General features: G+C 36.2%; 1 protein-coding gene and 2 non-coding genes across 3 annotated transcripts in view; 2 read left to right on the plus strand and 1 right to left on the minus strand.

The window, feature by feature from the left end:
- Positions 1 to 17,897, minus strand: part of LOC132544424 (uncharacterized) — a gene marked incomplete at its 3' end in the record, with an annotated part of 137,490 nt that overhangs the window by 74,849 nt on the left and 44,744 nt on the right. The window lies entirely within an intron of this gene.
- Positions 4,855 to 4,927, plus strand: Trnaa-agc (transfer RNA alanine (anticodon AGC)). The gene has a single exon. It is a non-coding gene; the product is annotated as a tRNA-Ala (tRNA).
- On the plus strand, positions 5,986 to 6,058 carry Trnaa-agc (transfer RNA alanine (anticodon AGC)). Its single transcript has one exon. It is a non-coding gene; the product is annotated as a tRNA-Ala (tRNA).

Consider the following 17,897-nt stretch of genomic DNA (forward strand, 5'->3'; position numbering starts at 1 on the left):
ATGGCTGGTGTATATTTCTTATCCTAGTTGATTTTTGGCCACTTTAGAACACTCTTCATATGTATGCGAGGTGACTTTAACTCTGATATTGGCGCCTGTAAAAGGGTCCTTGCTATAGCGCCTACAAACTAGAAATTTCTATTATCGAGGAATGTTGCGCCGATGCCTACGCACGCATTTACTCAAACAGATTACATAGGATAATCTAGTACAGTCAGTTAGGTCTTTAATTTCAATATTGGAACAATTCCCGTTTGTTACTGGACAGATTCATGTACAACGTGCACTTTATGTATGTATTGATTTTCTTTCATTTTCAACATTACAGATATAATCGTTGTCATCTGATGGCCAATTGCTGCACATATAAACTAATTTCAAGTATGAAATACTTTTGCTTAATGATGTAACTACTCGTGCTCAGCGTCCTGTTAAATGTTCCACCTCTCCGTTATTTGTGTAGTGGTTTCTGTTTTATTTGCTGCTGACGATAAAAATACTTGGTCCGCTAAATTAACTCAGTCTGTTTGAAGGTATAGCGGCATGTTCGTATCTATCCGTCGAATGTGTGTAAATACGTAGGCATCGCTTTGGTGATTGAGGAAAGCATTACACAAGAATATCAAAATCCCACAGTTTGCTTGTTGGTCTTTGTTGTTTTCCTCTGCTGTATTATCCAGTCGTACTTCTTCGCAATTTTCCTTATTGTTTTCGAATTATCGTTGTTGTTGTTGTTGTTGTTGTCGTTGTTGCTGTTGCAGTTGTTATTTGAGTTGTTAATGTTGATGCTGCTGCTGCTGTTGTTGTTGTTGTTGTTGTTGTTGTTGTTGTTGTTGTTGTTGTTGTTGTTGTTGTTGTTGTTGTTGTTGTTGTTGTTGTTGTTGTTGTTGTTGTAGGAGGAGGAATTCAAGTCAGATGCTCATTCAAATCATGTGAATTGAATTTCAAATGTCGTACAACGATTGGTGCGTTTTCGAATGTCGTACTACGATTGGTGCGTTTTCGAATGTTGTACTACGATTGGTGCGTTTTCGAATGTTGTACTACGATTTGTGCGTTTTCGAATGTTGTAGTACGCTTGGTGTATTTTCGAATGTTGTAGTACGATTGGTGCGTTTTCGAATGTTGTACTACGATTGGTGCGTTTTCGAATGTTGTACTACGATTTGTGCGTTTTCGAATGTTGTACTACGATTTGTGCGTTTTCGAATGTTGTACTACGATTGGTGTATTTTCGAATGTTGTACTACGATTTGTGCGTTTTCGAATGTTGTAGTACGCTTGGTGTATTTTCGAATGTTGTAGTACGATTGGTGCGTTTTCGAATGTTGTACTACGATTTGTGCGTTTTCGAATGTTGTACTACGATTTGTGCGTTTTCGAATGTTGTACTACGATTTGTGCGTTTTTCGAATGTCGTATTACGATTGGTGCGTTTTTTGTATTTAAAATTGTTTATTCTTCTGTATGCAGACGACACTATTATTATATCTGAAACAGCGGAAGGACTTCAATCTGCTCTTAATACTTTTGAAGTATATTGTAATACCTGGAAGCTTAATGTTAATACTAACAAAACCAAAATTGTTATATTTGCAAAGAGAAAAGGTCGTACAGCCTTCCACTTTACATTGTGTAATGAAGAAATTGAAATTCTTGATAGATTTCCTTATTTGGGTGTTTTAATTAATTACAACGGAAGTTACTTTAAAGCTAAAATGTAAATTAATGGAACAGTCTAAAAAAGCAATGTTTGCTGTTTATAAGAAAATAAGAAATATTCAGCTTCCAGTAGACCTTCAGTTGAAGATTTTTGACTCACTTGTGTTGCCTATACTTTTGTATTCAGTAGAAGTTTGGGGTTTTGAAAAACTTCATTTACAATTCTGCAAACGTATTTTAGGTATTAGAAGAAGTACACCAAATTTTATGATTTATGGTGAATTGGGGAGATTCCCTTTACTTATTGAAGCTAAAAGCAGAGTTATTATGTTTTGGTATAAATTAATTACCTGTAATAACTTGTCAAGTATCATGTATAACTTAATGTACAATCTACATATTAATGGCAATATGGATTTCAAGTGGTTGAAAAATGTTCAAAATATTTTTATAGAAACTGGTTTAAACTTTATCTGGGACTTCCAGAAAACATGTACATTTAATAGAAATTATTTAAAACTTCTCATTAAGCAAAGACTACATGACCAGTTCATACAAAAATGGTTCAGTGAAGAAATTAATTCCTCTCGAGGAAATACCTATTGTATATTGAAAAGTAATTTTGAATTAGAAAAATATCTTTTGAGACTTAAACCTAGAGAAAGACAAATTATCGTTAAATTTAGAACTTCAAATATGCGTTTACCTATAGAAACAGGAAGATGGATCGGAATACCGAAGGAGAACAGAGTTTGTAATCTTTGCTCAAATGAAATTGGCGATGAATACCACTATCTTTTTAGATGCGATCATGAATCAGTGAAGAGAATAAGAGATCAATTTATTCCACATTACTATTCTACTTATCCTATTATTACAAAAATGCATGGACTTTTTCTGTATGTAATGTTAAAGTTTTATCAAATCTCAGTAAATTTCTAGAAAAGCTTGATAATCTATTGAATCTACGTAGCTAAAATATCATTATGTATGTAACTGTGTACCGCCATGCCATGAATGTTTTTGTTGTAACCTGACCTCTTGTAACATACTTTGTATGTCTGAGAGTACCAATAAAATCTGAAATCTGAAATCTTTAATTTTTACAACACATCCCAATAAAAAAAAACCCACGAACCCACGTACATTAGTGTTCTCTCTGTAACCAGTTGATGTTTCCCTACAAATTATAGATTGTAACAAATTGCTAAATCGATGACGTCACGATGTTTACGATACGGTAATTTTGATGAACAGGTTGACTGGAGACGCAATTTCACATCTCAAATGTAATTTTCGTCATATTGATATCAAATTCGCGTGAACCTGTACAGGTATAATGTGCTTAACTATGTGACTTTCTACACGAGGGTCCTTCTAATTCGCCTCCGTTACCATCTATTTATAGAAGTGGGTACGTCTAGAGCAATTTTATGTATCTTTGCCGTTTTTTTTTTTTTTTGTTATATATATATACTTGAATTTCTAGCATATCTCTCGTGTTCATACAACCTTCCGTGCATTTTTAACGACATTTGGAAAATTACTGAAACTGAATGCAAGTGCTGCGGTCGTTGTCATCGACGACTGTATGTTGCTGCGGTCGTCGTCAACGACGCGTATATGTTGCTACGGTCGTCGTCAACGACGCGTGTATGAATAACGCTAAAACAGTCCCATTCATGTTGAGTGAAACTAATATCAATGCCGATATTTCAAAAGTGCAGCCGTATAGCCTATGTGGTAATGGAAGCCACCGTGTCATCAGTAGACAGAATAAATCCAACAATCTGAAATCTAAACAACAATAAGTCGAAAAAATATCATGTTTTTCAGGCAAATATTGTTTATCACCGGTTGGTTTAATAGTCCTTTTTGAAATCCAATCTTGAAAACTAATGAGATGGACATAATTTTGAAAGGTTTAGACACTTTTTTCTTGTGATAGAAATGTTGTATCACATTAATGTCATTTAGAGGTGGCACTTTGTGAAATTCTATTTCGATGTTGATGTTGCTCAACATTCTTTTCACGTGGCTTAACGCAGCGTGCACATGAACCAAAAACGTAACTGTCGAGGGCGATACGTATCAACTCTATCAGTGTCCTGTATTAGAGTTGCAACAGTAATGGTGATGCATAATGGACATTATAACACTGATAATACAGCTCACCCCTGCTCTTGGTCGGAAACAATAATATAAATATAACATCAAACTCCTCCCAGAAACATTGGAACAAGTTATAACCCACAGAAATTGCTTTAGGGCGGGAACGCGAGAATCTGAAAGTACAGTGAGCGTTAGTTAACAGTGCTAGAAATAGCTGTTATTCATTCGTTTTTATGCTCTCTCTCTCTCTCTCTCTCTCTCTCTCTCTCTCTCTCTCTCTCTCTCTCTCTCTCTCTCTCTCTCTCTCTCCCCCCCCCCCTCTCTCTCTCTCTCTCTCTCTCTCTCTCTCTCTCTCTCTCTCTCTCTCTCTCTCTCTCTCTCTCTCTCTCTCTCTCTCTCTCTCTCTCTCTCTCTCTCTCTCTCTCTCTCTCTCTCTCTCTCTCTCTCTCTCTCTCTCTCTCTCTCTCTCTCTCTCTCTCTCTCTCTCTCTCTCTCTCACACTCTCTTTCTCCAAAAACAGCGTTCGAGCCATTTTGATGTGCTTAAAAATAACACGCTCATGTATAACAGAAATGAAAATGAAAGATACTATATAAATAATCAGCTGGGATGGTATAGCGATTATAACACACATTACTCTGTGTTTATATGTAGTTATCGTATACTTTTAAGAATAAAAATTCTACATGTGATTAATACATTTGTATATACAAACGTGTTTTTACTGCAGGACATATACAATGACGTGTTTCCTTTTGTACTCTAGTTAATAGGGATGCTATTAAATCTGTATTTAGAGACGTCTTTCAATTTTCCCCCGCCATCTCTGTCTGCAAGTGTTTAATAATGTAAAAATATTTGCACCTAAGGCAAATCATCAACTTTTCAGGATTAAACATTGACCTTTTGTGTTCTTATTTTATCAGTTTCTATGTGTGTGCACTCTTACCTTCATAACAGAACAAATAAGTTTACGTCTTTTTCGTGTACGTTCCTGAGCCCAAGCGCAGGCACCGGTGCCTGTGGCGGAACTGCTACAACAAGGCTCAGGGACTTGATACGAACATTGTCTACCATGAAGGGGAATTAGCTCAAGTGGTAGAGCGCTCGCTTAGCATGTGAGAGGTACCGGGATCGATACCCGGATTCTCCACCTTTTTTTTCTCTCCCATTTTGATCTCCCAGAGTTACTGACCCTCGTTACACTCTATTAGCACCTCTGATGTATCCTAACACTTTTTTTCTGGATTGAGCTTCAGTCAAGATGCTTCCCTCAGCCAATCGGGGCTTACAACGTGTCGCGAAAAATGTCCCTCGATTAGAAATTGGGAGCTGAGAGGTTTCGACCAACCAGAGCTCATCTCATATACACTGTTCGGTTAGAGATAAGGTCTAAGAACTTACATTGTTATAAGTATCTGCATTTATACTCTCCAATTAAACATGACAAATCATTGGTTTTCTAATTAATCGTTTATACATAAAAGTATACTGAGACAGTTGTAACGGCGCTTCAGTATTGTTCAAACATCCGCTCTCTCTCTCTCTCTCTCTCTCTCTCTCTCTCTCTCTCTCTCTCTCTCTCTCTCTCTCTCTCTCTCTCTCTCTCTCTCTCTCTCTCTCTCTCTCTCTCTCTCTCTCTCTCTCTCTCTCTCTTTCTCTCAAAACAGCGTTCGAGCCATTTGGATGTGCTTGAAAATAACAAGGACATGTATAACAGAAATGAAAATGGAAGATACAATATAAATAATCAGCTGGTATGGTATAGCGATTATAACAAACAGTACACTGTGTAAATATGTAGTTATCGTATACTTTCAAGAATAAAAATTCTACATGTGATTAATACATTTGTATATACAAACGTGTTTTTACTGCATGACATATACAATGACGTGTTTCCTTTTGTACTTTAGTTAATAGGGATGCTTTTAAATCTGTATTTAGAGACGTCTTTCAATTTTTCCCCGCCATCTCTGTCTGCAAGTGTTCAACCTAAGGCAAATTATAAACTTTTCAGAATTAAGCATTGATCTTTTGTGTTCTTATTTTATCAGTTTCTATGTGTGTGCACTCTTACCTTCATAACAGAACAAATAAGTTTACGTCTTTTTCGTGTACGTTCCTGAGCCCAAGCGCAGGCACCGGTGCCTGTGGCGGAACTGCTACAACAAGGCTCAGGGACTTGACACGAACATTGTCTACCATGAAGGGGAATTAGCTCAAGTGGTAGAGCGCTCGCTTAGCATGTGAGAGGTACCGGGATCGATACCCGGATTCTCCACCTTTTTTCTCTCCCTTTTTGATCTCCCAGAGTTACTGACCCTCGTTACACTCTATTAGCACCTCTGATGTATCCTAACACTTTTTTTCTGGATTGAGCTTCAGTCAAGATGCTTCCCTCAGCCAATCGGGGCTTACAACGTGTCGCGAAAAATGTCCCTCGATTAGAAATTGGGAGCAGAGAGGTTTCGACCAACCAGAGCTCATCTCTTATACACTGTTCGGTTAGAGATAAGGTCTAAGAACTTACATTGTTATAAGTATCTGCATTTATACTCTCCAATTAAACATGACAAATCATTGGTTTTCTAATTAATCGTTTATACATAAAAGTATACTGAGACAGTGTGTGCACTCTTACCTTCAACAAATAAGTTTACGTCTTTTTCGTGTACGTTCCTGAGCCCAAGCGCAGGCACCGGTGCCTGTGGCGGAACTGCTACAACAAGGCTCAGGGCGAACTGTCTACCATGAAGGGGAATTAGCTCAAGTGGTAGAGCGCTTAGCATGTGAGAGGTAACATACCCGGATTCTCCACCTTTTTTCTCTCCCTTTTTGATCTCCCAGAGTTACTGACCCTCGGTATTGTTAGAGCGCATTTATACTCTCCAATTCACTCATTGGTTTTGTATTGTTCGACCAACCAGAGCTCATCTCTTATACACTGTTCGGTTAGAGAAAGGCTAAGAACTTACATTGTTATAAGTATTGCATTTATACTCTCCAATTAAACATGACAAATCATCTCTCTCTCTCTCTCTCTCTCTCTCTCTCTCTCTCTCTCTCTCTCTCTCTCTCTCTCTCTCTCTCTCTCTCTCTCTCTCTCTCTCTCTCTCTCTCTCTCTCTCTCTCTCTCTCTCTCTCTCTCTCTCTCTCTCTCTCTGTATGTGCGTGTTTGAGTGAGTGAGTGAATGAGTGAGTGACTGAGAGAGTGAGAAATGGAGATAGTGTGGGTGTGGGTGTAAATACAACTGAATTATAAGTGTCCTTCGTTCCATTCTATCGGAGCAAACCGAAGAGTACTAAAAACGAGTGTGGCCTGCATTTTCGTCTTTAAATAATTTATAATCTGATTAAAATGCAGATCTAAAATGTGGCTACGTCACTCTCCGTATAGGATGTGACAACTCCCATAAGGGATGATGTTCTGGTGACCTTTGCAATCTCACAAGATTTCACGCAAGTCGAATTGTTTAACGGACAGTTTCATTTGCAGCAAGTCATGTCGTCAAAACGTGCAAATCAATCTGATTTAAAACCAGATCCTTATCCACATTCCCTTACTATCCGCTTATGAAAACATCATGAAAACACCGAAATGGCAGAACAATCACAATTTAAACTCAAACTACATAAAAAAAATAGGACCAAACGATTTACACTGAGACTCCTGGGAATAAGACCACATGTTCCGGAAGAACACCCGCCATGTAAACTTTAGTCAATCCAAGTAAGTAATGTCACGTTCTCAAATGAGAACAAGGTATACAATAACGGAACAAACAAGCAAACTAACGAACATCAAGTACCTCAAGTTTCATGTCACACAAAGAAATAGAATATTTCTCAATGAGATTACTATTGCGACCATAAACCTTCCCCATAATTTTCATTAAACTGCATCTTTGCAGCCCTTGTGTTATGATTTTGTCAGCCAGTTGATGACTTCTTGAACGAAAATCGTGATAATGGAAAAAGACCCTTGAATATCGAATCAATTGTGACATGTAAATACCATTGGTTGGAGATACAAGAATATTGCTAAGGGAAAATTTACCATAGGGAATTTAAAATCATCACGTTCATCGTACATATGGAAAGCTGTCCTTTTTGGTTTCGTTGTAGGAAAAGATCGAGATCAGCTGATGTAGAAGAGTATGTTTTATCTTTGATTTCAAGCTCTTGTGAATATGTACGATGGACATAATCAAGAAAGCTTTCATACTAAGAGAACTAAGCCGTTCCGTCCGTTTAGTATGGTGGTGTACAAGATGGAAAAATCAAATGGATTCTTGTGAAGTTTAGGGATCAGTACAAACGGGGGAGGTCCGTATCCTCATTGAGTGTTTGTAAATGTTAATTGATTGTAATAGCGATGCATTACAAGACAGTGTTTCGTCTCTTGAAAGATTGCATAATACATAGGTTGGAATTCCTTCGTTATCAAGCAAGCTCAGTTCTTTTTGTATACAGGAAATATAATAATGTTTGCAGACAATGGTAAACTTACTGGACTATCTGTCATGTTTATCTTTCTTGAAGTGTGTATTTAACATCAAGATCGAGGAAAGCTGACCTGTGTTTTGTTTTCATTTTCGATTTCAAGCTGGAAATCATTTTACGATTGATGGACCGAATGGACTTAACCCACTCAAAAAGTGAATCCAACGCACTCTCGTCCTCGTTGCATCTATTCTCGGGCATAGCTTTCAACAGAATTCATCAGTATCTTGAAAGTCGCGTTCCAATTAACGGACGGGGTTTCAAGATATTAAGGACCCTTCATGAAAAGCTCGCGTAGCTTAACATTTTGAGTAAAGCTTAAATCACCAGTTACTATGTGCCCATTTGGGCCATAGTTATAAGTAGAGGTAGTACAAAAACAAGCTGACAGAGGATTAGTTATAATGTCATGTTGCTGGAGTGTTTGTTTGTAGTTGAAAAGTTTGGATGCAATGGGCTTGGAGTAACTGTGGGAAATTGCAGGGGCGTTCCTACTTTGAAAGTAGGAATGTTAGCTTGAACAGATTTCTGGTGTAAAATATTTCTAATGTTTACGGCATCAACTTCTTTATGTACGTACGGACAGGTTTAAAGAGCCTGATTTGTGTCACATCATCAATATTTGCTTAATCCGAAGGAATCTTTCGTAGCACGGAGAGAGCGAATATAAGGTAGATCGAAAATGATGGACACCAAGTTGTTTCTGTGAAGTATCCATTAGATTTTTAAACATGGCCATATATCCGCTAGATTTATCACAATGCCACTGTCTGTGGCTACGATTACGTCTTGTTTGAGGAGTGAATAAACCCATAACGTTAGTGTTATTGCATCCAAGACTAGACAAATTTCCTACAGAGTCCAAACGGGTCATTGCAGCCATATGATGCAGTAGTGCCAAATACTCTAACATAGTGTTCCTCGCATTGTCTACGGCAGAGTGTGCTCAGTGTGGGTTCTATACGTTGGAAGTATAGAATGGTCGGGGAGGTTGAAATGTCGATACAAACATTGATTCTCACCTCGGTTTACTGCTGAAATTTGACCATTCATTGTCTTAACTATTCTTTTGTTTCACAAACATATATTAAACCACACAAAGCACAATCAATACCTTAAACAAAGTTGTTTGTTTTACAATTTAGAGCTCAAAGCTTCTGGTAGTATAAACTTTATTTGGCAGAAAACTTTTGTAATATTTATCAGTAATTAGAATATTGCAAGTTTTACAGTTTTCGTTCCGCATTTTGAAATGTTAAAAAACTCCGAAGTGTCTGATTGACTATAAAAATCGTTTGAGAAATCAGGATGACATGGAGATATGCCCAAGCTTTTGTAGATATCCTGTGACGAAATACAAGAAAATATCAATAGTCCAGTCATTTTAAGATATGACCTTAAACTAATTGCAAAATAATCAATGTTTAGATCTTTTGGTTAAAACACCACTTTTTGTGCCTATTTATCATGTTTATTATGATACGCTTTCACAGGGCTGCCGTATGTTTGAGCAAAGGGGCGCAACTAGTACAACGATTTTCTCTGAACAGCGAACCAAAATGTGCTGTAAAGTTTCAGATCTTTCAATTCCTTGACTTGTCTAATAATACAAGTGATTGCGTTAAGTATCGTAATTTGGAGATGTCGTCTTCAATACTTAGCGTCATATATTTTCAATTTTACCCTCCCGGTAAACGACTTTATATTTTAACCCTAAGGCCAACATGACTGACAAATTTGATGTATGACTCAAAGTGACCAAGGCTGTATAATTATCCCCAGTTTGGAATTTCATTTACAGACAATCTGGAGCCACCCATGTAAAACATACATCGGTACATAACATTTGTTAATATAATCTGCTTTGGTAAATACGCAATTTACTACTATGTTTAACTATGAAAGTTACATCATCGGTACTACGTTGTTCAATAACCTTTTAACCTCCCACCACACCGTACTAACATACATAAACACATTACGGTTAATCTGTAACATCTAATATACACAATCAACTACAGTTTAATTTTTTAACATAAAACATATTTATAATAAACAATTACATAATTAAGTTCACTTACTATAATCATCAATTAATTATTATCTCCCTTTCAAGACTGATAACTTGCACAGGTTTACAATCGTCCTTTCCTTTAAAAAAAGACAATATGAAAGGTATTTGCAGAATACTTATCATATTTCTTAAGGATTAAGTTCCTTCTTAACGTATAACGTTCCTGCGTCCTAGCATGTGTCGTGTATTATATTATTAATCAATAATAGTAAATCACAATGATCACTTATCGATTCCTCTGTAAAATCTTGCTCTTCTGTAGTCGCAGCTGTGGCTTGTAAAGATCTAAACTCTGAATTTCCTTTTCTCACTTACCATTTACAAGGTCTTACTTTTTTACAGTGATTTTTATATTTTACTACAGCAAAATAGTATTAAGGGACAAAATAAAATTAAATCTATGATTATCATATATATTTCAAATTCAGATATTAAATCATTGATTAGAGTCCCTTTGATGGGCCTTAATTTACCAGGGATCTTTATTCTTTTAATCTCGGGATTTTTGTTATCTAAATGTTTCCCAGAGTTTCATAGAACCTATGTTATAGTTACTTATCAATTTATGAAAGTGATCTATTAACTCATAGCTACTTTCAATACGTTGAAATGACGGCAGAATCCTAGACTCATTAGAAGCGACACGACCCTCATGTAAGGTTATGATGTCGATAGGACTGTCAACAGACTGTCAGAGGAAGTCATGTGGCGGTACTTCATCCGCAATAATCCAATGACTATCACTTAAGTGTTGGGCCTGAGGAGTTGATTTTCTGAGTTATATTACTATAGTACGATGATTTGACAAGTCTTTTGACCATCTCATCAATAAAGATATCATTCACATGGTATTAGACATAATAAAATAAATAAGAGAAGAAGTCTACAGCAGTGTCTGGTGTTACCCTTACACTGGCTTATTTCTTCAGAAATAAAAATCACAGATTTAGTTGAAGCTTCATTAACTGCCGAAGCTCCTGCCGCTAACTTCTAAGACGCCAAAACGTTAGTTTGATTTGTACGAAAGTGGGAAATAATGTACATGTACTTTGTAAAAAGTAAATTCATTGTACATGTCCAATAATGGTAAAGATATAACGACAATAAAACTGTCACCACCAATAAGTGTGGTACATGTCACCGTCTCGGAAAATGTCCAAAGGACAGTGTCAGGGTGAAAGGGGATTCGGATTGCTGATTTTTTGCGCTTTTGACAACTTCTTCAGATCAGGGGTGAAATAACTGCGGGGCTGAGATGGCCAAACGACAACGTGTCAAGTTGCAGTTTTAAGTGGTTCAGGTAATCTCTAGCTAATTCTACTAACTCTTTAGCCTTGCTAATGGCCCTATACATCGTAGTAGAAGTGCTGAAATAGGTATCAATATCATTTATTTATTTCATTGGTCAAGTCCATTTCCAGAGTTTCAAGGGCATCAATCAAGGCATTGATATCTTCCTGTTTATAGAACATCTGACTACCTTACACACTAACTTCTAAGCATTATCTTACAACTAGATCAAAACCATTTAGGGTTTCACTATATTATACTGCATCAATTAATATCTTCTTCAATATATCCCTAGACTGGTCATCCTTTGTTTAGACTGTTTTGAAGCTTTTCGTCATTGTGTACGTACAGCATTGCATACCAAGAATTTTTTGTCTCCATCTGGGCATTTTTTTAACTTTACAGGTCTTTGTCCTTGGAAATGGGGGTTGAAATATATTGATAGTCGTTGTGCGGGACTCCAAGCCTGTGATCTACTTTGGTTGTTATAATATCTACAGTTTTCTGAGTACCCAAAGTTGGCCTGTATACACCTATGATGCCTTCTTGTATGGTATATAAGCACTTGCGTTTTGTGTCTTGTATCTGTCTTTACTTGCCTAATAGTTTCTATTCGTTTATACTCGTTCACTTAATCTTTTTGTAAGTTAAACTTTTTTTTCTAAGATCATCTTCTCGCATTGCTATTCGCACGGCGTCTTCAACTGTTTTGGGATTTTCCCTTGACACTTTCATTTTTAATTAGTCGATTGCTTACTCGCCACAAAAAACATTTACTAATTGTTGCTGCGCTATCTGTCTGTCAGATTCTGCAGCGTCTGGGAAAACATCTCCTACTACTTGCAAAAGTCGCTCCGAAAAAATCGTAACACTTTCGTCTTCTATTTATTTAATCTTTCCAGGCCATTGCCTGTTCTGGACCTTTTATACCAGAAAATCTTTATGAATGTAATTTCTTAAAGTCATCCATGAAAAGACATCTTCTGCCATTGTATCAAAACATCTTTTTATTAAATCTCCTACAGACCCAGCACTTGTCTGATAGACAATTTTAGGGATTGTTCATAAACGAATCCCGCTCGCTTGGCATATTTCTCAATGTCTTTTATCCAAGTTTTAAATTTCAAATGGTCGCCATCGAAGGTCTCTTGACAGCCAAGACGATTCCGTGTGTTGTCATGGTAGCAGAGAGAGTCCTAAATCGTTGGGTCACATTCCTAAACAATAACTCTCTCTGGTCTGGAGGACTATTACCAACATTTGAATTTACATTCTCCTGATTTGTCGGTCCATTTAAGTTTGTTCAGTTTCACATCTTTTCTTTTGTTCCATTTCCACATCTAGAGGAATTAACATAATGACTATGTTTTTAATAATTTATCTTGATTCGGTATTAAGCTCAAATTAGTAAATTTATTATCTTTAAATGGCTTCGTTTCATTAACTAATATGTACATGGTGATGATGTTTGGCTATTTGCTTATGACATTTGATTGTTATCGATAGTAGTAAGGAAATAGGAAGGGGTCACATGAAGAAGTTCTTTTTTATCTCCTTTAATCTACGGCCTCCTTACTATTTGTTTGCCTTTTTATTTTCTTTACCATTTTTACAGTTTCGTTTTACCGTTGTTGACGCCAAATGATTTCGTGCCCTAATGGAAGTGGATGTTCTTGGATTTAGGTGAGTTTGACCCATTAAACACTTTCATTTTTCCCTATGTTTCCAATTATTTTGAAAACCTAATCGAATCAGTAAGCGTTTCCATACCTTTGCAGGGTTATCTAAATGGAGGGTGTGCGCTATGTCATATGCAGAACGGTAATCGGTCATAAATCGCTTGCGGTTCAATTACGAGAAAAAGGTAGCCAAACCATCAACAATGTAAGTAAAGACAGGGGAGATTCATTAATGTTAAAACCCGGGAAGTTTGTCCATGCAGTCAGTAGAAAAAAGAAGTATACTTATCCGACTACAATTGCCCAAAGGTGGACGCCAGTGAAATGTGAGAAGGTAAGAAAAGTTTTGCCTTCTTTACGTTCACAGACATAATTCCTGTTTGCTACACATTTTCTGTGGAGAGGTAGTCTTCCAATAACAAAAGAGGGGTTGATGTTTTCCAGGAACGAACAAGTTATTTTCAAAATGCCATCCTCTAGACGTGTGAGGAAAGAGAAAACGAGAGGGCATCTGAAGTAATGGAACGAGTTAATTTCCCATTAATGCATGCAACAGACGACATTTACTACCAGACATGTAATGTGAACTTTATGATAAAGAAATCTAATTCTCAGGCATTCAACCCAAACTACAGGAAAAGTAAACCAGTTTAAGAGATTCAATTTAGATCATGAGTATTTTTGCAGATCGCCACTTACCTAAGAAATAATGACTTGTAACAAGTTACAGTCAAGGACCTTGTGGACAGGAACTAACATAAAGAGCTGTTTACACGAAGAAGAATCTTTTGTTTAGCGTCTGTTTGACGTAGACTTCCATTATCATTATTGTTGTCACTTTCGGTCAGGAACGTAGAATTAGTCTGAAGTGTTATTTTTGATTTCGTGAGTGGTGGTCGGTTGTCTTTGACCTATGGATAAACTTTTATACTTAAACTTCTTTCTTTTCTTTCTATGTTGTTTCCGGGAAATTCGGAGTTTACATTTTATTTTTTTTCTATCGATGATTTAACATAGGAAGCATAGCTGCGTTTTTAGCAAACTGTCAAGATCTTGGGAATTGAATCAACAGGAAAGATAATTCTCTTACATAAAAGATATAGGCTATCATATACATTTGTACAAGATACCAATTTTTTACCGCAATAGGGAATCGTTGTAAGTAGTGAATGGGGTTACAATTGTTACTTTAGTTCCTTTAGATCCAATGCACGTGGTACTGCGATGTTTTAAAATAATAACTTTGAAACTAAAGTATACATGGGGAAATAGGATTCAAAGGGGAATATTGTAGCTATTGATATTGAAATTGAGGGTCATAGAACAACACTTTTTGGTCCTATCCAAGATAGGCCCGATTTTTTTCAATTTAGTTTTCGATACAATTAACAGCTTTCGGAAAGACAATAATATTTTATGTGGAGATTTGAATTTTTTATGTACCCAGCTGAATATTATGATGATTACGATAGCATTAATAATAGTATAGCAAGAGAAAATGTTTTAGAATCAAACGAACATTTTGGGCTTATTGATATACATAGGGATCATCACCCACTTATTGTACCGTTTTGCTTGGCGGAAAATGAACCCCAGAACACAAGCCAGGCTTGATTTATTTTCTTTTATCCGAAAATTAAGCTTCTACAATTCACAATCATGCATTGAACCTGTTTATAGATAAGATCATTCCTCCCCTTTGATTACATTAAAATTTAATGATTTTAAGAAAGGCAAAGGTTTTTTGGAAATTTAATTACTCTCTGTTGTATTGCCAGGATATATTTGGAAATAATCACGAATTTGATCGAAAGTGTTGAGCTTCAATATTGTCTTCCTGTATACAACCACAATCCTCTTTTGATTCCAGATAGTTTAATTCAGTTTGTAATTAATAATAAATTATTTTTAGAACCTTTGTTGCTGGAAATCAGAAGCAAAACTATTTCATATGCATCATTAAAAAAACACAGCAGAACCTAAAACAATATGAACTGAAGATGGAGACAGAAGTATTAGAAGCCAATGCGGATCTGAACAGTGAGGTGTTACTGGCAAAAAGAAAAAGAGTTTGAGGGTATACGTTTGAAAAAAAATTAAAGAAAGTATTATAAGAGCGAGAGCAAAGTTGATAGAGGAGAGGGAGAAACCCACATCCGAAATTTTATTTCAAAATAATTCCTAAGCTTTAGAATGATGGTGAAACTAATACCAAACAAGAAGATATTCTAAATGAAATACATTGATTTTATAGAACTGATATAAATTGACCATAGTTATAAGTAGAGGTATGACAACAACAAACTGAACAGGCAGTTCCTAGGTCATCTACATTCAGTTGCTGCAACGTTTGTTTATAGCTTGGATGGAACGGACTTGAAGTAACTGTAGGAAATTACAGGGGTGTTTCTATGGAGAAATGTTGAACATTCCGAGGTATCTGATCGTCTAGATAAATCCGTAAAAATTTTTGCACGCTGGTAATTGTGCTGCTGAGTCCGTTTTTTTTTAAATTAAAAGTACAAAATGACTTAATGAACAGATAGGATTGTGTAACCTATTTCGTCTACTTTCAAGGTTTGCTAAGTGGTGATTTTATTGTTTAATGCACAAGTTCACTAAACTATCACCCTTTTGGAATGTGTTTTGGAGCCCTTGCGAGAGTAACGAAGCGGAACCCAGTATCTGCATCTTAATGAGATAGCAATACTTTGGTATTGAGTCGAATTACTGGCAAATTAAACCCAGTTTCGTATGGAAGTCAGAGTGGCCGAATAGATAATTATGAACACTAGGCGTTATGTATGAAGCAGAAACTACCATTTTCGAATTATTCTTGCATGCATGTCTAGGCAAGGGCAATATAAAGTTTTCAACCCGAAAAGTAGTTGTGATATGTCAGTAGTTGCTCGAACAATAATAATTTATTTTCTAAAGCAAGTGTAGATATTAGTGCATGCTTGACTCAAGTACTATAAAACACCATTAATGAGGCTTCCTTCCAAATTTAAAATTTTGTAATTTTCCATTGAAATGCTAAAAGTATCGAAGGCCAGATCATCTAAGATTACACAAGAATAGCGTTATCATATTGTAATATACGTGTAGCAGCAAATACTACATCGGTCGGATATAGTCCAGAAGGCAGCACAACTTGCATAACAAATATTTATATCTAGGTTACATTATGGATAAAAATACAGCTTTCCAGTCTTTTACAACAATTCAGCTTAGGTATAATTGATATCAACGGTCACTTTTCATCTACAGAACGTGTAAGATATGCAGATTTCACTGGCCTTAACACAATCTTACTAATTAAAATTGCGTTCATGAGCAAAGCACCTAACACTGACTTTTGGCTATATTTGGCTATAGCATATTATTGTTATTGCAGGGATTAACATTCTCGCACCCAAACGAAAGAAAAAATACCCAATCTCCAAATATTTCAACGGGTCAAGATATCAGTATCCGGTCTCTTCTATATCACCTGAATAAAAAGTCGCCAAGGAAAAATACTCGATTTGGCAGGGTTGGGGTTCGGGGATGGTGATGGGGTTGGGGTAACTTACACTTAAGTTCAACAATTTCGGCTTTAACAATATCGTTACCCAATGGAGTAATTTTCTTCATGAGCATTTTACAATAATCTAATTAAAACAGGATCTGGAATGTGTATTTTTCTGAGCTGCAAGAAAAAAGAATGTTTTGACGTAAATATAATATAAATGTTCGTTGAATTTCGCACAAATAGTTTTCATAGATACTTTTAGCATTAACTACTTAGGACATACGTTTGTGAAGATATTTATAGATATTGATAGTCACAAGATCTGAACCTCGAGGTTCGAGGTAAACGTGTTTTGTGGTCAACGGTAAGGTTTTTACAATTTTCAATATAATGATTACATAACACGCGGTCGGATGTTTATACTTGGTCCTTTCACTTAAGACTACTTACCGCTGTACTAGTCATCGCTGTTTAAAATCGACAGTACGGAAACGAAAACTCACCCTGGAATTTAGCTATTTTTGTTTAAACAAAATGAAAAAGTACTAAACCAAGCATTATTTACGAAGTAAAATCAACATTAGTCTACCGGCATTCGACGTTCTAATAGCAGGCAGGAAATTAGCTGCATTTTACTAATGGAAGAACCAAATGACTGTAAGAAAGTCCGGATTTAGATTATTGCCGATACTTGGGTTCGCAATTTCATTATTTTCTTTGTATATGTAATAGCAGTCAGACATTCAGGCTGTCAAACAAATAAGTGTAAAGTAGATTCAGCATCTTAATCAAAAACGAGAATAAAGTTCATAAGGGGAAACTGTCTGCAAGTAATGCTTGATTGAAACCGAACGCCGTAAACTTTTCCAGACAAACAATCAACAGGGGAAGAACCATAACATTGCTACTTGCTATGTATTAGTTAATAACGCGACACACCCGTGCCATGATTCCATCTAAACATGAATAATCCGTCTGATAAAAAACATTCTTATAAGGAAATGCTTTGAATTCACAGGATCTTTCTTGAGGTTTTATTTCATCTGAGATTTTGATACAC

This window comes from Ylistrum balloti, unplaced genomic scaffold, assembly GCF_031769215.1.
Source record: "Ylistrum balloti isolate Yb309-2 unplaced genomic scaffold, AGI_CSIRO_Ybal_v1 Utg369798, whole genome shotgun sequence".
NCBI classification, from domain to species: domain Eukaryota; kingdom Metazoa; phylum Mollusca; class Bivalvia; order Pectinida; family Pectinidae; genus Ylistrum; species Ylistrum balloti.